At 46.3% G+C, this 23,669-nt stretch overlaps 1 protein-coding gene across 1 annotated transcript in view; it reads right to left on the reverse strand.

The window, feature by feature from the left end:
* NR1H4 (nuclear receptor subfamily 1 group H member 4) overlaps positions 1–23,669 on the reverse strand; it is a 225,053-nt gene that overhangs the window by 190,795 nt on the left and 10,589 nt on the right. The window contains exon 2 of the mRNA XM_063927833.1: positions 17,518–17,661. The gene's annotated coding sequence lies outside the window, so the exon portion shown is untranslated. The remainder of the gene's footprint in view (positions 1–17,517; positions 17,662–23,669) is intronic.

Below are 23,669 nucleotides of genomic sequence, written 5' to 3' on the forward strand. Positions count from 1 at the left end.
TTGGAAGCTGTGCCTGCTAATCTTACACAGGGCTGGCACTGTCTCGGGAGCCCCAGAAGCTGTTGGAAGGATATTGTGCATATTTTTCTTTTCTCATTAGATTTACTTGTCAGCGCTAGTGATGTCAGCTGCAACACCCTGGACAGTTAATGACAGGAACCACCACTGGTGGGTGAGAGAAAAGCAAAATAAAGAGCAAGTACAGATGGAGCCACGGTAATCGTGTCTCCGTCTGTGCCTTGGCGTGCCCATCGCAGCGTCTGGGCCGCGCATCCACTACAATGGGAGCGTCTCTGTGCACTCCCATAGTGGGGCTAGGCGCCGGATCACCTAGTCCCGCTGGGAGTGCACGTCTGCGATCGAGCCGTACTAGATGCGTGTGGCTACATCTGTAACTATCTACGTGGGCAAAACTATGTTTCACTGCAGGTGGGGCAGATTTAAAATGTGCAGAGATTTAGACTTCAGAGAGGCATGTACAAACTCAGATCTAAATTCCTGTGTAAAAATAAAGCTGTCCAGTAATTGTGGGCTGAATGCAAAAGCAGACAGTATTTACCCTGCATGCTAAAACAAATAAATGTATTTGCACCCCTAGCATTGCAACATGGTTTGCCCAGGTGCACAGTTACTCTTATTTGCTTTACTCCCACCTCAGAATCAGGACCATTGCCTATGACCGGGACCAATTCTAGACCAAGCGAAGACCGCGGCGAAAATTTCCTTCAGCACCCAGTATCTAGAGATTAAATCATGGCTTCTTCCACTTCCCCCCCTCGACCCTATCCACTCTTGCCTTGTTCACTTCCTCTTGTTAGGCGCCGAGGGTCCGCCCGTCAGTGCGGCCCGGCGCCTAGCAACTAGGGACGCCGCAGGCAGACAGCCGCCGGCTCCCTAGCAACGCTAGACGCCGGGCGCACGGAGCCGCTCAGACCCTAGCAACGGGGACGCCACGGTCAGACCGCGTTCCCCGTTGCTGGGTCTTAATTAATCAGTGCTTGTGTATTCTGGCCGTGCAGCATGCAGCTGCACGGCATCATTATGTGATTACCCTGTCTGGATCATGATTGGAGGGCTCCCAAATTTAAGCACTCTCAGGACTTCTCACAGACGCCGGTGATAGCTTCCTGTTTGCTGTGTCAGTTACAGAGAGTTTCCAGTCCTGCTCAACCCGGTTGTTCCTGTCCTCAGTTATCCAGTACTCGGAATTTGTCATCTATTCCTGGAGTCTGACCGAGCACCTTTAACATCCTGTGGTGTTCGTGAGTCGCGGCGTAGCCGTGTGTTGCGGCTTGACCGCTACTATTTATTATTTAGTTTATTGTGTTCCGGAGCTTTTGCGGAGGATTCCGCTCCCACAAATCCACTCTGGTATCCAGCGGTGCTGGATAGGAGTAACGGATCAGTGGATCTTTGGTTGTCCTTTTCCCTGGCGGTTTGTCCGCACATACTTTTGGTTTAAGTTAGATAGCTTGTAACCCCTGGCCTGGTTGCTTAGTCAGAGGGCCCCTTGTTATCACCCTGTCTCGGATTTCCCTTTGTCTCCCATTAAGACCTGAGGGGGCATCGGGGTTGGGCAGACATAATCCGCCCTTCGAACGCGGCTGCCATGGGCTCAAGCAACCATAGTCTCGCAGGGGATTTCTGATAACACGGGCGAGACAACGGAGTTAGGGCGCCAGGGGTTACTAGGCTTTCCTGCTCCCGTGCCAGCATATCCTTCCAGTACTCAGACCTCTGCCATAAAGATCTCCTCTGGTCTGGAGTACGGGAATCATAACATTATCACCGGCCTAACTAAAATTTAAAATTAAACTGGAGTTAATTTTTTCCCTTATTCTGTTGGGAGATTTGTCAGCCTCATGAATCCCTCCGGTGTTGGGCCAAATCCTGGCCAGCTTTTAGTTAGCCAGATTCAAGAGCTTACTCAGATGGTTCAAGATCTGTCCCTTCGGGTGAGGTCACAGGAAGATCTGTTACGGACTTCCCCGAGGGTCATTCCTGAACTAAAAATGCATCTGCCTGACCGTTTTTCTGGGGATAGAAAGCAGTTTTTTAATTTTAAAGAGTCTTGTAAACTGTATTTTCGTTTAAGACCAGTCTCCTCAGGTACGGAATCTCAGCGGGTAGGAATTATTATTTCTTTGCTACAGGGGGATCCTCAGACCTGGGCTTTTGGCTTAAAGACAGACGATCCGGCTTTATTGTCTGTAGACGCCTTTCTGGGGTCTTTAGGGCTATTGTATGACGACCCTGATAGAGAGGCATCCGCCGAGAGTCAGTTGCGTGCTCTCAGACAGGGTAGGAATCCCGCAGAGATTTATTGTACGGAGTTTCGCCGTTGGTCGAACGACTGTGGATGGAATGACCCAGCCCTGCGCAGTCAGTTTCGCCTCGGCTTATCCGAGTCTATAAAAGACAGTCTCCTTCAGTATCCCGCTCCTGAGACTCTCGATAAACTCATGGAGCTCTCTATTAAGATTGATCGTCGTCTCAGAGAGCGGAGGGCTGAAAAAGGAGCATCTGTCGGGTCTTCTCCTTGTGTTTTTTCCATTCCTGTGGACAGAGGAGCCCATGCAGATAGGCCTCTCCAAACTGTCTCCTGAAGAAAGAACCAGAAGGCAAAATTCTGGTCTTTGTTTATACTGTGGGGGTAAGGGACATTTTGCCCGTAGTTGTCCGAACAAGTCGGGAAACGCCTCGACCAAGTGAGTTGTGAGGGGGTTCACTTTGGTCTGCAGCTTATCTCCTCAAATAATTCACTGTTGGTTCCAGCTAAAGTTTCCTTTGGCAGCCTCTGTTCCTCGGTCTCGGCTTTTGTGGACAGTGGAGCTGCAGGGAACTTTATGGATTTAACATGGGCTAAGGCCTTAGGTATTCCTCAGTTAGCCTTGGGTAGGTGTATCACCATGCATGGTTTAGATGGGAGTCCCTTGTCCAATGGGGTTATTTCTCTCTGTACACCTCCTGTTCTACTTTCGGTAGGAGCTCTGCATTCTGAAAAGATTGAGTTTTTCCTTACCCATTGCCCAGCAGTTCCTGTGGTTCTGGGTCACCCTTGGCTGGCCTTTCATAATCCCATCATTGATTGGCAGTCGGGGGAGATTTTACAATGGGGTACCATCTGTAATAAGGAATGTATTACGCTTCCCATCAGAATAGCTGCTGTCATTCCCGCACCCATTCCTGTGGAATACCAGGATTTTGTTGATGTATTTTCCAAGGGCAATGCGGATATTCTGCCTCCCCATAGGCCTTATGATTGTGCTATCGAGTTAATTCCTGGTGCCACTTTGCCTAAGGGAAGGTTATATGCATTGTCCGGACCTGAAACTGTGGCCATGAATGAGTATGTTAAAGAAAGCCTAGGGAAAGGATTTATCAGGCCATCTAAATCCCCTTTAAGTGCAGGCTTCTTCTTCGTGGAGAAGAAGGATGGATCACTCAGACCTTGCATTGACTTTAGAGCCTTGAATAAAATCTCAGTAAAGAATACTTACCCTTTGCCGCTGATTTCTGTCCTCTTTGATCAGCTACGTTCGGCTGTGATTTTTTCTAAGATTGACCTGAGAGGAGCATATAACCTCATCAGAATCAAGTCAGGGGATGAGTGGAAAACGGCATTCAGTACTCAATCAGGCCACTATGAGTATCTGGTTATGCCATTCGGCCTGTCCAACGCTCCGGCAGTTTTCCAGGATCTCATAAACGATGTGCTCCGTGAATTTCTTGGAAGATTCGTTGTAGTCTACTTAGACGATATTTTGATATATTCTGACTCTATTGAACAACATGTTACCCAGGTGCGTCAGGTTCTAAAAAAATTACGTGAAAATCACCTTTATGCCAAGCTGGAGAAGTGTGAATTTCATGTCACGGAGGTATCCTTTTTAGGGTACATTATTTCCCCTCGGGGATTCTGTATGGAACCAAAGAAGCTCCAAGCCATCCTTAGTTGGGCGCAACCCACCAATTTAAAAGCAATTCAGCGCTTTTTAGGGTTTGCGAATTACTATAGAAGATTTATTCACTCTTTCTCTGACCTAGTTGCTCCCATTGTGGCACTGACTAAAAAGGGAGCAGATCCTACCAACTGGTCACGTGAAGCGGAGTTATCTTTTCAGGCCTTGAAACAAGCCTTTGTCTCAGCCCCGGTCCTCAGACATCCCAACCCAGAATTGCCTTTCATTGTTGAGGTTGATGCCTCGGAGGTTGGAGTAGGGGCTATCCTATCTCAGAAGGATCCGGATTCCCTGGAATTACATCCTTGTGCCTTTATGTCCAGGAAATTCTCATCTGCTGAATCCAACTACGATGTTGGTAACCGGGAATTACTGGCTATTAAATGGGCTTTTGAGGAGTGGAGGCATTGGCTTGAAGGAGCCACTCATACCATTTCAGTTTTGACTGATCACAAAAATCTTCAATACATTGAATCAGCTAAACGGCTGAATGCCCGGCAAGCTCGTTGGGCTTTATTTTTTACTCGTTTCAAGTTCATTATCACCTTCAGGCCAGGTTCCAAGAATACCAAGGCAGATGCCCTGTCACGCAGTTTTCTTCCAGTTCAAGACAACAGTCCTGTTACTCCCATACTTCCGTCTTCAGTCATTCGGGCAGGTCTCACACAAGATTTATTTACCCAGTTAAAGCAGCTTCAACATCAAGCTCCTGGAAATACTCCTGCTGGTCGTCTTTTTGTCCCCGAGTTTTTGAGAGCAACGGTTTTGACGGAGTTTCATGATAGCAAGGTTGCCGGGCATCCGGGGATCGCTAAAACTTTTGAATTAGTTTCCCGCTCGGTATGGTGGCCTGGTCTTTCCAAAGACATTAAGGAGTTTGTTTTTTCTTGTCAGGTCTGTGCACAGCATAAGGTTCCCCGTTCCTTGCCTATCGGTCAACTTATGCCCTTGAATGTTCCTCTTAGGCCATGGTCTCATATTTCCATGGATTTTGTGGTGGACCTCCCTCTGTCAGCCGGATGCCGAGTCATATGGGTGGTAGTGGACCGTTTTAGCAAAATGGCCCATTTCATTGCTCTTCCCCGATTGCCATCTGCCCAGGGATTGGCAGTCTTGTTCCTCCGCCATGTTTTCAGACTCCATGGGTTACCCACTGATATTGTTTCTGATCGGGGTCCACAATTCATTGCACAATTTTGGAAGTCTTTTTGTGCCTCATTAAAGATGAAATTATCTTTAACGTCTGGCTACCATCCCCAATCCAACGGGCAGACTGAGCGAGTTAATCAATCATTAAAACAATATTTGCGTTTGTACTCGGCCAAACTCCAAAATGACTGGTCTGAGTTTCTTCCGTTGGCAGAGTTTGCTTACAACAATGCCTGTCATTCCTCCACCAATGTATCTCCATTTTTTACAGTTTTTGGTTTTCACCCCAGAGCTAATTCCTTTTTTCAACATTCCTCTGTCTCCTCACTGACCTTGACCTCTCATCTCAAACTCATTTGGAGAAAAGTGCACCTGGCTCTCAGAAAAGCGGCATTTCGGGAGAAAAAATTTTCTGACAGGCTCCGGCGGCCGTGCACTTTTAAAGTTGGAGATAGGGTATGGTTGTCGACTCGCAACATTAAACTTCGACAAACCTCAGCCAGATTGGGTCCTAAATTTATTGGACCATTTCATATTATCAAAAAAGTCAATCCAGTGGCTTTCCGGTTACGTTTACCAAAAACTTTACGGATCGGAAATACCTTCCATTGCTCCTTGTTAAAACCATATGTTTCGTCCAGTAGATTTCCTCGCAAGATCTCTCAGGGGAAATCACCAATATATGTACAGGGTCAGCAGGAGTTCTTAGTGGAGAAGGTTCTCGATTCCAAGTTGTCCCGGGGTCGGCTTTATTTTTTGGTACATTGGAGAGGTTATGGTCCAGAAGAAAGGTCTTGGGTCCTGGATGAGGATCTCCATGCCCCGAGGCTCAAAAGGGCATTTTTTCGAGAATTTCCTCAGAAACCTGGCCTTAGGGGTTCCTTGACCCCTCCTCAAGGGGGGGGGTACTGTTAGGCGCCGAGGGTCCGCCCGTCAGTGCGGCCCGGCGCCTAGCAACTAGGGACGCCGCAGGCAGACAGCCGCCGGCTCCCTAGCAACGCTAGACGCCGGGCGCACGGAGCCGCTCAGACCCTAGCAACGGGGACGCCACGGTCAGACCGCGTTCCCCGTTGCTGGGTCTTAATTAATCAGTGCTTGTGTATTCTGGCCGTGCAGCATGCAGCTGCACTGCATCATTATGTGATTACCCTGTCTGGATCATGATTGGAGGGCTCCCAAATTTAAGCACTCTCAGGACTTCTCACAGACGCCGGTGATAGCTTCCTGTTTGCTGTGTCAGTTACAGAGAGTTTCCAGTCCTGCTCAACCCGGTTGTTCCTGTCCTCAGTTATCCAGTACTCGGAATTTGTCATCTATTCCTGGAGTCCGACCGAGCACCTTTAACATCCTGTGGCAGTTATGGCGGATGGATCCTGGAGGAGGGCTTGAGGAGGGGATGCTGGGAGCCATGAACATATGTGAAGAGAGACCACGTCTGTGAGGTCAGGACGGTGGAGTAATCCTGGTATCCTCATAGCCTCCCTAGTAGGAGTGGCCAGACGTCATTCACAAACACACCTGTCGACGGCCTCACGATATATCGGCAATTCGATGGAACAGCCAATATATTGCCTAGCTTTATAGTTTTGCCTCACTGACATTTTAAATAGAAAGTGGATAATACCCATTACTTACTTACAGTAGTCACTACCCTCAGAGGCAGCAGCACTGTTATAGTGTCCACTGACAAGCACAGCAAGCTGACTCAGATATTACTGACTTACAGTATATCAGCGACGTGCGGTGAGGTAAGTGACTCAAGAAGCACTGGGTTGTACCAGAGCCAGATTTACTCACAATATATGAGCCAATGGGTTCATGTGGACATTATACACAGGTGTATCAGTATATACTACTAGAAATTTGGTGAGTTTTGATCAGAGATGTGTGGAAAAGATAGACACTGCCTCACCTGCCATAGACTTTTTGCTCCAGAGTTTTGCTTATAAAAATGATTAGAATAATACAAAGAAGATAAGAGATGTAGTTATTAGAGATGTGCACTTGAAATTTTTCGGGTTTTGTGTTTTGGTTTTGGGTTCGGTTCCGCGGCCGTGTTTTGGGTTCGACCGCGTTTTGGCAAAACCTCACTGAATTTTTTTTGTCGGATTCGGGTGTGTTTTGGATTCGGGTGTTTTTTTCAAAAAACCCTAAAAAACAGCTTAAATCATAGAACTTGGGGGTCATTTTGATCCCAAAGTATTATTAACCTCAAAAACCATAATTTCCACTCATTTTCAGTCTATTCTGAACACCTCACACCTCACAATATTATTTTTAGTCCTAAAATTTGCACCGAGGTCGCTGGATGACTAAGCTAAGCGACCCTAGTGGCCGACACAAACACCTGGCCCATCTAGGAGTGGCACTGCAGTGTCACGCAGGATGGCCCTTCCAAAAAACACTCCCCAAACAGCACATGACGCAAAGAAGAAAAAAAGAGGCGCAATGAGGTAGCTGTGTGAGTAAGCTAAGCGACCCTAGTGGCCGACACAAACACCTGGCCCTTCTAGGAGTGGCACTGCAGTGTCACGCAGGATGGCCCTTCCAAAAAACACTCCCCAAACAGCACATGACGCAAAGAAGAAAAAAAGAGGCGCAATGAGGTAGCTGTGTGAGTAAGCTAAGCGACCCTAGTGGCCGACACAAACACCTGGCCCATCTAGGAGTGGCACTGCAGTGTCACGCAGGATGGCCCTTCCAAAAAACACTCCCCCAACAGCACATGACGCAAAGAAGAAAAAAAGAGGCGCAATGAGGTAGCTGTGTGACTAAGCTAAGCGACCCTAGTGGCCGACACAAACACCTGGCCCATCTAGGAGTGGCACTGCAGTGTCACACAGGATGGCCCTTCCAAAAAACACTCCCCAAACAGCACATGACGCAAAGAAGAAAAAAAGAGGCGCAATGAGGTAGCTGTGTGAGTAAGCTAAGCGACCCTAGTGGCCGACACAAACACTTGGCCCATCTAGGAGTGGCACTGCAGTGTCACGCAGGATGGCCCTTCCAAAAAACACTCCCCAAACAGCACATGACGCAAAGAAGAAAAAAAGAGGCGCAATGAGGTAGCTGTGTGAGTAAACTAAGCGACCCTAGTGGCCGACACAAACACCTGGCCCATCTAGGAGTGTCACTGCAGTGTCACGCAGGATGGCCCTTCCAAAAAACACTCCCCTAACAGCACATGACGCAAAGAAGAAAAAAAGAGGCGCAATGAGGTAGCTGTGTGAGTAAGCTAAGCGACCCTAGTGGCCGACACAAACACCTGGCCCATCTAGGAGTGGCACTGCAGTGTCACGCAGGATGGCCCTTCCAAAAAACACTCCCCAAACAGCACATGACGCAAAGAAGAAAAAAAGAGGCGCAATGAGGTAGCTGTGTGAGTAAGCTAAGCGACCCTAGTGGCCGACACAAACACCTGGCCCATCTAGGAGTGGCACTGCAGTGTCACGCAGGATGGCCCTTCCAAAAAACACTCCCCAAACAGCACATGACGCAAAGAAGAAAAAAAGAGGCGCAATGAGGTAGCTGTGTGAGTAAGCTAAGCGACCCTAGTGGCCGACACAAACACCTGGCCCATCTAGGAGTGGCACTGCAGTGTCACGCAGGATGGCCCTTCCAAAAAACACTCCCCAAACAGCACATGACGCAAAGAAGAAAAAAAGAGGCGCAATGAGGTAGCTGTGTGAGTAAGCTAAGCGACCCTAGTGGCCGACACAAACACCTGGCCCATCTAGGAGTGGCACTGCAGTGTCACGCAGGATGGCCCTTCCAAAAAACACTCCCCAAACAGCACATGACGCAAAGAAAAATGAAAGAAAAAAGAGGTGCAAGATGGAATTGTCCTTGGGCCCTCCCACTCACCCTTATGTTGTATAAACAGGACATGCACACTTTAACCAACCCATCATTTCAGTGACAGGGTCTGCCACACGACTGTGACTGAAATGACGGGTTGGTTTGGACCCCCACCGAAAAAGAAGCAATTAATCTCTCCTTGCACAAACTGGCTCTACAGAGGCAAGATGTCCACCTCATCATCATCCTCCGATATATCACCGTGTACATCCCGCTCCTCACAGATTATCAATTCGTCCCCACTGGAATCCACCATCTCTGCTCCCTGTGTACTTTGTGGAGGCAATTGCTGCTGGTCAATGTCTCCACGGAGGAATTGATTATAATTCATTTTAATGAACATCATCTTCTCCACATTTTCTGGAAGTAACCTCGTACGCCGATTGCTGACAAGGTGAGCGGCGGCACTAAACACTCTTTCGGAGTACACACTTGTGGTAGGGCAACTTAGGTAGAATAAAGCCAGTTTGTGCAAGGGCCTCCAAATTGCCTCTTTTTCCTGCCAGTATAAGTACGGACTGTCTGACGTGCCTACTTGGATGCGGTCACTCATATAATCCTCCACCATTCTTTCAATGGGGAGAGAATCATATGCAGTGACAGTAGACGACATGTCCGTAATCGTTGTCAGGTCCTTCAGTCCGGACCAGATGTCAGCATCAGCAGTCGCTCCAGACTGCCCTGCATCACCGCCAGCGGGTGGGCTCGGAATTCTGAGCCTTTTCCTCGCACCCCCAGTTGCGGGAGAATGTGAAGGAGGAGATGTTGACAGGTCGCGTTCCGCTTGACTTGACAATTTTGTCACCAGCAGGTCTTTGAACCCCAGCAGACTTGTGTGTGCCGGAAAGAGAGATCCAAGGTAGGTTTTAAATCTAGGATCGAGCACGGTGGCCAAAATGTAGTGCTCTGATTTCAACAGATTGACCACCCGTGAATCCTTGTTAAGCGAATTAAGGGCTCCATCCACAAGTCCCACATGCCTAACGGAATCGCTCCCTTTTAGCTCCTCCTTCAATGCCTCCAGCTTCTTCTGCAAAAGCCTGATGAGGGGAATGACCTGACTCAGGCTGGCAGTGTCTGAACTGACTTCACGTGTGGCAAGTTCAAAAGGTTGCAGAACCTTGCACAACGTTGAAATCATTCTCCACTGCGCTTGAGACAGGTACATTCCACCTCCTATATCGTGCTCAATTGTATAGGCTTGAATGGCCTTTTGCTGCTCCTCCAACCTCTGAAGCATATATAGGGTTGAATTCCACCTCGTTACCACTTCTTGCTTCAGATGATGGCAGGGCAGGTTCAGGCGTTTTTGGTGGTGCTCCAGTCTTCTGTACGTGGTGCCTGTACGCCGAAAGTGTCCCGCAATTCTTCTGGCCACCGACAGCATCTCTTGCACGCCCCTGTCGTTTTTTTAAAAATTCTGCACCACCAAATTCAAGGTATGTGCAAAACATGGGACGTGCTGGAATTTGCCCCTATTTAATGCACACACAATATTGCTGGCGTTGTCCGATGCCACAAATCCACAGGAGAGTCCAATTGGGGTAAGCCATTCCGCGATGATCTTCCTCAGTTGCCGTAAGAGGTTTTCAGCTGTGTGCGTATTCTGGAAACCGGTGATACAAAGCGTAGCCTGCCTAGGAAAGAGTTGGCGTTTGCGAGATGCTGCTACTGGTGCCGCCGCTGCTGTTCTTGCGGCGGGAGTCCATACGTCTACCCAGTGGGCTGTCACAGTCATATAGTCCTGACCCTGCCCTGCTCCACTTGTCCACATGTCCGTGGTTAAGTGGACATTGGGTACAGCTGCATTTTTTAGGACACTGGTGAGTCTTTTTCTGACGTCCGTGTACATTCTCGGTATCGCCTGCCTAGAGAAGTGGAAACTAGATGGTATTTGGTAACGGGGGCACACTACCTCAAGAAATTGTCTAGTTCCCTGTGAACTAACGGCGGATACCGGACGCACATCTAACACCAACATAGTTGTCAAGGCCTCAGTTATCCGCTTTGCAACAGGATGACTGCTGTGATATTTCATCTTCCTCGCAAAGGACTGTTGGACAGTCAATTGCTTGGTGGAAGTAGTAAAAGTGGGCTTACGACTTCCCCTCTGGGATGACCATCGACTCCCAGCAGCAACAACAGCAGCGCCAGCAGCAGTAGGCGTTACACGCAAGGATGCATCGGAGGAATCCCAGGCAGGAGAGGACTCGTCAGAATTGCCAGTGACATGGCCTGCAGGACTATTGGCATTCCTGGGGAAGGAGGAAATTGACACTGAGGGAGTTGGTGGGGTGGTTTGCGTGAGCTTGGTTACAAGAGGAAGGGATTTACTGGTCAGTGGACTGCTTCCGCTGTCGCCCAAAGTTTTTGAACTTGTCACTGACTTATTATGAATGCGCTGCAGGTGACGTATAAGGGAGGATGTTCCGAGGTGGTTAACGTCCTTACCCCTACTTATTACAGCTTGACAAAGGCAACACACGGCTTGACAAATGTTGTCCGCATTTCTGTTGAAATACTTCCACACCGAAGAGCTGATTTTTTTGGTATTTTCACCAGGCATGTCAACGGCCATATTCCTCCCACGGACAACAGGTGTCTCCCCGGGTGCCTGACTTAAACAAACCACCTCACCATCAGAATCCTCCTTGTCAATTTCCTCCCCAGCGCCAGCAACACCCATATCCTCCTCATCCTGGTGTACTTCAACACTGACATCTTCAATCTGACTATCAGGAACTGGACTGCGGGTGCTCCTTCCAGCACTTGCAGGGGGCGTGCAAATGGTGGAAGGTGCATGCTCTTCACGTCCAGTGTTGGGAAGGTCAGGCATCGCAACCGACACAATTGGACTCTCCTTGTGGATTTGGGATTTCGAAGAACGCACAGTTCTTTGCGGTGCTTTTGCCAGCTTGAGTCTTTTTATTTTTCTAGCGAGAGGCTGAGTGCTTCCATCCTCATGTGAAGCTGAACCACTAGCCATGAACATAGGCCAGGGCCTCAGCCGTTCCTTGCCACTCCGTGTGGTAAATGGCATATTGGCAAGTTTACGCTTCTCCTCCGACAATTTTATTTTAGATTTTTGAGTCCTTTTTTTACTGATATTTGGTGTTTTGGATTTTACATGCTCTGTACTATGACATTGGGCATCGGCCTTGGCAGACGACGTTGCTGGCATTTCATCGTCTCGGCCATGACTAGTGGCAGCAGCTTCAGCACGAGGTGGAAGTCGATCTTGATCTTTCCCTAATTTTGGAACCTCAACATTTTTGTTCTCCATATTTTAATAGGCACAACTAAAAGGCACCTCAGGTAAACAATGGAGATGGATGGATACTAGTATACTTATGGATGGACGAGCGACTGCCGACACAGAGGTAGCTACAGCCGTGGACTACCGTAATATAGACTGGATGATAATGAGATAAAATTAAAATATATATATATATCACACTAGTACTGCAGCCGGACAGGTATATATTATGTAATGACGGACCTGCTGGACACTGTCTGTCAGACTCAGCACTGCAGACTCCTAAAGTAAGCTACTAGTATCAAGAAGATAGAAAAAAAAACCACGGGTAGGTGGTATACAATTATGGATGGACGAGCGACTGCCGACACAGAGGTAGCTACAGCCGTGGACTACCGTACTGCGTCTGCTGCTAATATAGACTGGATGATAATGAGATAAAATTAAAATATATGTATATATCACACTAGTACTGCAGCCGGACAGGTATATATTATGTAATGACGGACCTGCTGGACACTGTCTGTCAGACTCAGCACTGCAGACTCCTAAAGTAAGCTACTAGTATCAAGAAGATAGAAAAAAAAATAAACCACGGGTAGGTGGTATACAATTATGGATGGACGAGCGACTGCCGACACAGATGTAGCTACAGCCGTGGACTACCGTACTGTGTCTGCTGCTAATATAGACTGGATGATAATGAGATAAAATTAAAATATATATATATATCACACTAGTACTGCAGCCGGACAGGTATATATTATGTAATGACGGACCTGCTGGACACTGTCTGTCAGCACTGCAGACTCCTAAAGTAAGCTACTAGTATCAAGAAGAAAGAAAAAAAAATAAACCACGGGTAGGTGGTATACAATTATGGATGGACGAGCGACTGCCGACACAGAGGTAGCTACAGCCGTGGACTACCGTACTGTGTCTGCTGTTAATATAGACTGGATGATAATGAGATAAAATTAAAATATATATATATATATATATATATCACACTAGTACTGCAGCCGGACAGGTATATATTATGTAATGACGGACCTGCTGGACACTGTCTGTCAGACTCAGCACTGCAGACTCCTAAAGTAAGCTACTAGTATCAAGAAGATAGAAAAAAATAAATAAACCACGGGTAGGTGGTATACAATTATGGATGGACGAGCGACTGCCGACACAGAGGTAGCTACAGCCGTGGACTACCGTACTGTGTCTGCTGCTAATATAGACTGGATGATAATGAGATAAAATTAAAATATATATATATATCACACTAGTACTGCAGCCGGACAGGTATATATTATGTAATGACGGACCTGCTGGACACTGTCTGCAGAATGCGTTTATAAAAACACCACACGACGAGTATTTAACTTTTTCAGGCAGACAATCACAATATACTGGTGGTCAGCAGACAATCACAATACTGGTGGTCAGTGGTCACTGGCAGCAAAAGTGTGCACTGTACTTAAAATATGTACTCCTGCTATAACTGCTCCCCAGTCTCCCCCACAATTAAGCTGTGTGAGCAGTGAGCACTCAGCACAGTCAGATAATGATATACAGTATATGATGCAGCACACTGGGCTGAGCACAGATATGGTATGTGTGACTGTGTCACACTGTGTATCGTTTTTTTTCAGGCAGAGAACGGATTAATTAAACTGGTGGCACTGGTCACTGGTCACACTATCAGCAGCAAGTAGTACTCCTCCTATATGCTCCCCAAAATTTGTGTCTCTCTCTAGTACTAGTCACTCTAAACGGAGAGGACGCCAGCCACGTCCTCTCCCTATCAATCTCAATGCACGTGTGAAAATGGCGGCGACACGCGGCTCCTTATATAGAATCCGAGTCTCGCGATAGAATCCGAGCCTCGCGAGAATCCGACAGCGGGATGATGACGTTCGGGCGCGCTCGGGTTAACCGAGCAAGGCGGGAAGATCCGAGTCGCTCGGCCCCGTGTAAAAAAAACTGAAGTTCGGGCGGGTTCGGATTCCGAGGAACCGAACCCGCTCATCTCTAGTAGTTATGTGACCGCCGGTCACAATACCGACCCCTACATCCCGCCAGCTCGAAATCCTGACAGTTGGCATGCCGACTAGCAGGTACTATTCCCACAGTGTGGCGAGCGCACCGAGCCCGCAAGGGGCTTTGGTGCGCTTGGCCCCCCTCGCTGGTATACTGAACGCCAGCATCCCCAGCGCCAGTAAGCCATACCCAACCCATTTATAATATACTCTTTGTATTTTTCATATTCTTTATATAGTCAGAACACTGGCATATATGTTAGTATGACAGGAAAGACTGCCTCGCCCCACCACACGTCACTGCAGTATATAACCACGTATATCTGTTGATAGGGAAGAATTATATATTTTATGTAAATAGATTTTTATTCTTTCTGATACCGGGGGGGTATATTTATTATTTTATTAGCAACAACCAATCAGATTCTAGCTATTATCTTCTAAAAGCAGCTAGATAAATTATAAGTGGAATTTGATTGGTTGCTATGGGCAACATCTCCACTTTCCAAAAAAATTCACACCTTAGTAAATGTGAGTGATTGTCAAGGGAGAAGCAAGCAGAGCCTTCCTAGGATCACACTCACTTTAACTACTGGAGAATATCCTTTGTTCCAACTATATTTAACATCCCATCTAATGAACAACAATGCTTCAAGGGAGAACTACCATTAAAACTGTATGTCATACTATGGTCTCTATTTACTACAATCCACTTTTTTTTTTTTTTTTTTTTTTACAGAGATCAGCTTGTGGTTCATTTAAACCACAAAGCTGATCACAGGGACTGGCTCCCAGTCCGGCTCTGCCTGTCAGAGCAGATGAGAAGTCAGGAAACCGTGGGGGAACCCTGCATAATGCCATCTCCAGATAGCATTGTTATCGCTGGTCCCCCGCAGTATTTTTTCACAGTTCCCCTTAGTACATTTCAAGCAGGCAGCATTTCCAATTGCAAGAATTGGAAATGTAATCTGCTTACTTAAAATATGCAAATTAAAGGGTTTGAAGTAGTTTTTCATGAAAACTGCTCCAAAAGACTAAAATAATGTGAAATAGTGTGAAAACACCAGTTTTCACATTATTCTAGTTAAAAAAAAGATTGATAAATAGGGCTCTATATATCATCTATTACAATTAAACTGAGGTACACAACTTACTCCGAGCAGCAGAAAATCATTGCTCGCCATAAGTGCTGCAGCAAAATAAAAAAAGTGGATACACCCAGCCCCCATCAACTTTCAATTATATAGAGATAAACTTAATTTCAGATTTCGCTTTGATTGGTTAGAGGCGTTGTTTGATAAAGAAAAGAAGGTTTACTCCATTTTTGATACATGGGAAAGCTGTATTACAACTTTATCAACCTCAGCACAATCTCAGATTTATCACAGTATGCGACTCACCCAATTGTATGAAACCCCAAATTCTATTGGGTGATCCTCCTATTATGTTGCCTGATGGGTGAGCACCAGACACCTTTCTTTCTCTTTTCCATTTTTACTTGTGTAAATTATCTGCATTCACATTCGAGTATCATGAACTTACCTATAACATAAGTCTTAAGCTACATGAGCGCCCTTACATTGTACATGTTCTATATCCGACTGCCTTCTGACTTCTTTTTTTTCTTGTATATTTGTATCTTTATTTGTTATTTTGTCTACACAATGTATGTTTTAGGAAACGCGCTATGGATTGTTTTTGGTATATTATTTTCCAATGTGAATACTGGTCATAATGTTGGACCCACACACATATACCTTGCTTCTTTGTTAACAGCATTTTGCTTCAATACATTTTTTTAAAAAGGAGGTACACATTAAGAAGCCCTCATAAACTGATTTGATGCTATTACACAGTAATCTCCACAATAAACCATAAGTGCACCACCGTAGCATGGCCATGAAGGCTATTTAAGGGATTTGTTGAATTGATGTAAATAAATGTTTTTCACCTTTAATGTTCTAAACGTAAAGTAAACTGTGATAAGATTCTGTATGGTGATCACTTATGTGTTGAAGAGAAATACAGTCTAGTTACAATTGACATGTAATGAACGTGTATTAGTAAGTTTAAACCTTTATATAATACTAACCTAAAGTAACTATTAGTAACTGGTTCATCAATTCTTAATGTAAGAGTCTTATGTATGATATGCTAATGTTATTTGTATGCAAAGTATTACAATATGTGTTCCAGCCAAAAGTGATGCAGAGCAATAAAACTTACTTCTTACCTTTGAGTGTAAATTTACTGAAATAACTTTGTTACCTATTGAGTATAGTTAGAGTATAATTACTTACTAGGGGTATCCCAAGCCACTCCCTGTGACAAAAGATATATTGCACTACCCAAATAATCTATGGTATAGAGCTTCTTCTGAGCAGACCCCTGGTAGACCAGAGACTAAGGGGTACATTTACTAAGATGGGAGTTCTATTTAAGATGGGATGTTGCCCATAGCAATCAATTAGAACTCCCATTTTAGTAAATTTACCCCTAAGGTGCAGGTACTGCCAAAGTATCAAGAAATTGAAGAAAGGACATCAGTATCTGGATGCATTTAGCATCCTGACAGTTGGGATGCCGGCAATCATGTGACCAAAACCGGAATCCCGACACCACTCAAAATCTCATTAATTATTTGGGGCACTGTTAGGGTTAGGACACAGGGTGGGTTAGGCACTAGAGAGGGAGGGTTAGCCGTAGCCACCACTCCCCCATGTCTTAGCCCTAGCCAACACCCCTGGTGTCTTAGCCCTAGTCGACACCCACGACCTGTTAGGGTAAGGGGCAGGGGAGGGGTAAAATAATGACCCCGTCCCCTGTCACCATTCTAATTGTCGGGATGGCGGTGTCGGTCATGTGACCGACAGGATACAGTATCACACCCCTTGTATCCTGTGACTCTTCTTCTGAATGGGTGATCCAGGGCTACATTCTTGAATATGAGCATTGTGTGCAACTCTAAATCAGGCCTTAAGTATGCTTTTTTTTCAGAAATGTTTTTATTTTCTATGTATTCTCCAGTATATTTAAATGTAGACAACAATTTATTTTGTGGAGCTGATACATCAGTCCCAGCATCTCTCGCACCTACAGAGGGGGACCCTGAGGATGGTCATCACCAGGGCTTACCCAAATGCAGAAATACCTCATCCTGCATATTGTACATAGTGTTCTATTGAAACAGTTACCTAACTTTAACCAATTGTTATTACCAGTTTGCATCAGCTTTCATTAGTTTTGTACTTACCAGCAAAGTCTGAGCTGTCTAGAAGAGAGATCCCTGTGTCTAGTGGATGATGACAATAACCAGAAATATCAATTTCAGATTCCATCCAGATACTATTTCCTTGGTTTTTCTTCCCTTCAAATAGATGTCAGGGACAAACTAAACCTGATGTAAGAAAGGAAAATACATGTTAATGAAAAGAAAACCATGAATCACAGTAATCCTGTCCCACTTGTGTCATCTGGCCTATGAAAACAGAAAAAGGTAGGAAAAGAGGGAGGATACTTTCCAGGACCCTCCTCACCAATTCCTGACACCTACTTGTATAATATAAAGCTGCAAGTCAAAACAGGGAAAATGCAGTACCTCAAGGGACAAACATATATAAATATAATTGGAAAAATGTCACTCAACACACAATTAGTGAGCCACTGAGATACTATATAATTTAATATATGTAGAAAAACGATTTAATTTGCTTCTTGCAATGATTGACAAGAAGGTTTCAATACCAAATCACAAATCTTTAACACACTTGCAGTTATAATATAATATTAAAAAAACATAAATATATACTCAATAAAAGTATTCAAATAAGCAAGCAGCTCACTTCTCCAGATATAGCTGCAGTTTACGGTAAGATTGTAGCAAGAATAATAAGCAGTACTTGTAATAACTGAGTATTTAAGATATCGGGCCTGGTTCTGAGGAGGGAGGAGTGGTGGATTTTACCTAGGGGCTTCGCGTCTACAGCCCTCCCAGTAAGAATCCAACACTGCTCCACTATCCCTACTAAGCTTCAGCACCCCCCGCAACACTATCCCGCAACCACTACACATGCGCACACCCTGGGCTCCTGCTGTAGACCGGCCCTGTGAGGAGGAGTTTGCTGTGCAGTGGCTTCTTATTGGAAGCTGTGCCTGCTAATCTTACACAGGGCTGGCACTGTCTCGGGAGCCCCAGAAGCTGTTGGAAGGATATTGTGCATATTTTTCTTTTCTCATTAGATTTACTTGTCAGCGCTAGTGATGTCAGCTGCAACACCCTGGACAGTTAATGACAGGAACCACCACTGGTGGGTGAGAGAAAAGCAAAATAAAGAGCAAGTACAGATGGAGCCACGGTAATCGTGTCTCCGTCTGTGCCTTGGCGTGCCCATCGCAGCGTCTGGGCCGCGCATCCACTACAATGGGAGCGTCTCTGTGCACTCCCATAGTGGGGCTAGGCGCCGGATCACCTAGTCCCGCTGGGAGTGCACGTCTGCGATCGAGCCGTACTAGATGCGTGTGGCTACATCTGTAACTATCTACGTGGGCAAAACTATGTTTCACTGCAGGTGGGGCAGATTTAAAATGTGCAGAGATTTAGACTTCAGAGAGGCATGTACAAACTCAGATCTAAATTCCTGTGTAAAAATAAAGCTGTCCAGTAATTGTGGGCTGAATGCAAAAGCAGACAGTATTTACCCTGCATGCTAAAACAAATAAATGTATTTGCACCCCTAGCATTGCAACATGGTTTGCCCAGGTGCACAGTTACTCTTATTTGCTTTACTCCCACCTCAGAATCAGGACCATTGCCTATGACCGGGACCAATTCTAGACCAAGCGAAGACCGCGGCGAAAATTTCCTTCAGCACCCAGTATCTAGAGATTAAATCATGGCTTCTTCCACTTCCCCCCCTCGACCCTATCCACTCTTGCCTTGTTCACTTCCTCTTGTTAGGCGCCGAGGGTCCGCCCGTCAGTGCGGCCCGGCGCCTAGCAACTAGGGACGCCGCAGGCAGACAGCCGCCGGCTCCCTAGCAACGCTAGACGCCGGGCGCACGGAGCCGCTCAGACCCTAGCAACGGGGACGCCACGGTCAGACCGCGTTCCCCGTTGCTGGGTCTTAATTAATCAGTGCTTGTGTATTCTGGCCGTGCAGCATGCAGCTGCACGGCATCATTATGTGATTACCCTGTCTGGATCATGATTGGAGGGCTCCCAAATTTAAGCACTCTCAGGACTTCTCACAGACGCCGGTGATAGCTTCCTGTTTGCTGTGTCAGTTACAGAGAGTTTCCAGTCCTGCTCAACCCGGTTGTTCCTGTCCTCAGTTATCCAGTACTCGGAATTTGTCATCTATTCCTGGAGTCTGACCGAGCACCTTTAACATCCTGTGGTGTTCGTGAGTCGCGGCGTAGCCGTGTGTTGCGGCTTGACCGCTACTATTTATTATTTAGTTTATTGTGTTCCGGAGCTTTTGCGGAGGATTCCGCTCCCACAAATCCACTCTGGTATCCAGCGGTGCTGGATAGGAGTAACGGATCAGTGGATCTTTGGTTGTCCTTTTCCCTGGCGGTTTGTCCGCACATACTTTTGGTTTAAGTTAGATAGCTTGTAACCCCTGGCCTGGTTGCTTAGTCAGAGGGCCCCTTGTTATCACCCTGTCTCGGATTTCCCTTTGTCTCCCATTAAGACCTGAGGGGGCATCGGGGTTGGGCAGACATAATCCGCCCTTCGAACGCGGCTGCCATGGGCTCAAGCAACCATAGTCTCGCAGGGGATTTCTGATAACACGGGCGAGACAACGGAGTTAGGGCGCCAGGGGTTACTAGGCTTTCCTGCTCCCGTGCCAGCATATCCTTCCAGTACTCAGACCTCTGCCATAAAGATCTCCTCTGGTCTGGAGTACGGGAATCATAACATTATCACCGGCCTAACTAAAATTTAAAATTAAACTGGAGTTAATTTTTTCCCTTATTCTGTTGGGAGATTTGTCAGCCTCATGAATCCCTCCGGTGTTGGGCCAAATCCTGGCCAGCTTTTAGTTAGCCAGATTCAAGAGCTTACTCAGATGGTTCAAGATCTGTCCCTTCGGGTGAGGTCACAGGAAGATCTGTTACGGACTTCCCCGAGGGTCATTCCTGAACTAAAAATGCATCTGCCTGACCGTTTTTCTGGGGATAGAAAGCAGTTTTTTAATTTTAAAGAGTCTTGTAAACTGTATTTTCGTTTAAGACCAGTCTCCTCAGGTACGGAATCTCAGCGGGTAGGAATTATTATTTCTTTGCTACAGGGGGATCCTCAGACCTGGGCTTTTGGCTTAAAGACAGACGATCCGGCTTTATTGTCTGTAGACGCCTTTCTGGGGTCTTTAGGGCTATTGTATGACGACCCTGATAGAGAGGCATCCGCCGAGAGTCAGTTGCGTGCTCTCAGACAGGGTAGGAATCCCGCAGAGATTTATTGTACGGAGTTTCGCCGTTGGTCGAACGACTGTGGATGGAATGACCCAGCCCTGCGCAGTCAGTTTCGCCTCGGCTTATCCGAGTCTATAAAAGACAGTCTCCTTCAGTATCCCGCTCCTGAGACTCTCGATAAACTCATGGAGCTCTCTATTAAGATTGATCGTCGTCTCAGAGAGCGGAGGGCTGAAAAAGGAGCATCTGTCGGGTCTTCTCCTTGTGTTTTTTCCATTCCTGTGGACAGAGGAGCCCATGCAGATAGGCCTCTCCAAACTGTCTCCTGAAGAAAGAACCAGAAGGCAAAATTCTGGTCTTTGTTTATACTGTGGGGGTAAGGGACATTTTGCCCGTAGTTGTCCGAACAAGTCGGGAAACGCCTCGACCAAGTGAGTTGTGAGGGGGTTCACTTTGGTCTGCAGCTTATCTCCTCAAATAATTCACTGTTGGTTCCAGCTAAAGTTTCCTTTGGCAGCCTCTGTTCCTCGGTCTCGGCTTTTGTGGACAGTGGAGCTGCAGGGAACTTTATGGATTTAACATGGGCTAAGGCCTTAGGTATTCCTCAGTTAGCCTTGGGTAGGTGTATCACCATGCATGGTTTAGATGGGAGTCCCTTGTCCAATGGGGTTATTTCTCTCTGTACACCTCCTGTTCTACTTTCGGTAGGAGCTCTGCATTCTGAAAAGATTGAGTTTTTCCTTACCCATTGCCCAGCAGTTCCTGTGGTTCTGGGTCACCCTTGGCTGGCCTTTCATAATCCCATCATTGATTGGCAGTCGGGGGAGATTTTACAATGGGGTACCATCTGTAATAAGGAATGTATTACGCTTCCCATCAGAATAGCTGCTGTCATTCCCGCACCCATTCCTGTGGAATACCAGGATTTTGTTGATGTATTTTCCAAGGGCAATGCGGATATTCTGCCTCCCCATAGGCCTTATGATTGTGCTATCGAGTTAATTCCTGGTGCCACTTTGCCTAAGGGAAGGTTATATGCATTGTCCGGACCTGAAACTGTGGCCATGAATGAGTATGTTAAAGAAAGCCTAGGGAAAGGATTTATCAGGCCATCTAAATCCCCTTTAAGTGCAGGCTTCTTCTTCGTGGAGAAGAAGGATGGATCACTCAGACCTTGCATTGACTTTAGAGCCTTGAATAAAATCTCAGTAAAGAATACTTACCCTTTGCCGCTGATTTCTGTCCTCTTTGATCAGCTACGTTCGGCTGTGATTTTTTCTAAGATTGACCTGAGAGGAGCATATAACCTCATCAGAATCAAGTCAGGGGATGAGTGGAAAACGGCATTCAGTACTCAATCAGGCCACTATGAGTATCTGGTTATGCCATTCGGCCTGTCCAACGCTCCGGCAGTTTTCCAGGATCTCATAAACGATGTGCTCCGTGAATTTCTTGGAAGATTCGTTGTAGTCTACTTAGACGATATTTTGATATATTCTGACTCTATTGAACAACATGTTACCCAGGTGCGTCAGGTTCTAAAAAAATTACGTGAAAATCACCTTTATGCCAAGCTGGAGAAGTGTGAATTTCATGTCACGGAGGTATCCTTTTTAGGGTACATTATTTCCCCTCGGGGATTCTGTATGGAACCAAAGAAGCTCCAAGCCATCCTTAGTTGGGCGCAACCCACCAATTTAAAAGCAATTCAGCGCTTTTTAGGGTTTGCGAATTACTATAGAAGATTTATTCACTCTTTCTCTGACCTAGTTGCTCCCATTGTGGCACTGACTAAAAAGGGAGCAGATCCTACCAACTGGTCACGTGAAGCGGAGTTATCTTTTCAGGCCTTGAAACAAGCCTTTGTCTCAGCCCCGGTCCTCAGACATCCCAACCCAGAATTGCCTTTCATTGTTGAGGTTGATGCCTCGGAGGTTGGAGTAGGGGCTATCCTATCTCAGAAGGATCCGGATTCCCTGGAATTACATCCTTGTGCCTTTATGTCCAGGAAATTCTCATCTGCTGAATCCAACTACGATGTTGGTAACCGGGAATTACTGGCTATTAAATGGGCTTTTGAGGAGTGGAGGCATTGGCTTGAAGGAGCCACTCATACCATTTCAGTTTTGACTGATCACAAAAATCTTCAATACATTGAATCAGCTAAACGGCTGAATGCCCGGCAAGCTCGTTGGGCTTTATTTTTTACTCGTTTCAAGTTCATTATCACCTTCAGGCCAGGTTCCAAGAATACCAAGGCAGATGCCCTGTCACGCAGTTTTCTTCCAGTTCAAGACAACAGTCCTGTTACTCCCATACTTCCGTCTTCAGTCATTCGGGCAGGTCTCACACAAGATTTATTTACCCAGTTAAAGCAGCTTCAACATCAAGCTCCTGGAAATACTCCTGCTGGTCGTCTTTTTGTCCCCGAGTTTTTGAGAGCAACGGTTTTGACGGAGTTTCATGATAGCAAGGTTGCCGGGCATCCGGGGATCGCTAAAACTTTTGAATTAGTTTCCCGCTCGGTATGGTGGCCTGGTCTTTCCAAAGACATTAAGGAGTTTGTTTTTTCTTGTCAGGTCTGTGCACAGCATAAGGTTCCCCGTTCCTTGCCTATCGGTCAACTTATGCCCTTGAATGTTCCTCTTAGGCCATGGTCTCATATTTCCATGGATTTTGTGGTGGACCTCCCTCTGTCAGCCGGATGCCGAGTCATATGGGTGGTAGTGGACCGTTTTAGCAAAATGGCCCATTTCATTGCTCTTCCCCGATTGCCATCTGCCCAGGGATTGGCAGTCTTGTTCCTCCGCCATGTTTTCAGACTCCATGGGTTACCCACTGATATTGTTTCTGATCGGGGTCCACAATTCATTGCACAATTTTGGAAGTCTTTTTGTGCCTCATTAAAGATGAAATTATCTTTAACGTCTGGCTACCATCCCCAATCCAACGGGCAGACTGAGCGAGTTAATCAATCATTAAAACAATA

The sequence above is a fragment of the Pseudophryne corroboree genome, chromosome 6 (assembly GCF_028390025.1).
Source record: "Pseudophryne corroboree isolate aPseCor3 chromosome 6, aPseCor3.hap2, whole genome shotgun sequence".
NCBI classification, from domain to species: domain Eukaryota; kingdom Metazoa; phylum Chordata; class Amphibia; order Anura; family Myobatrachidae; genus Pseudophryne; species Pseudophryne corroboree.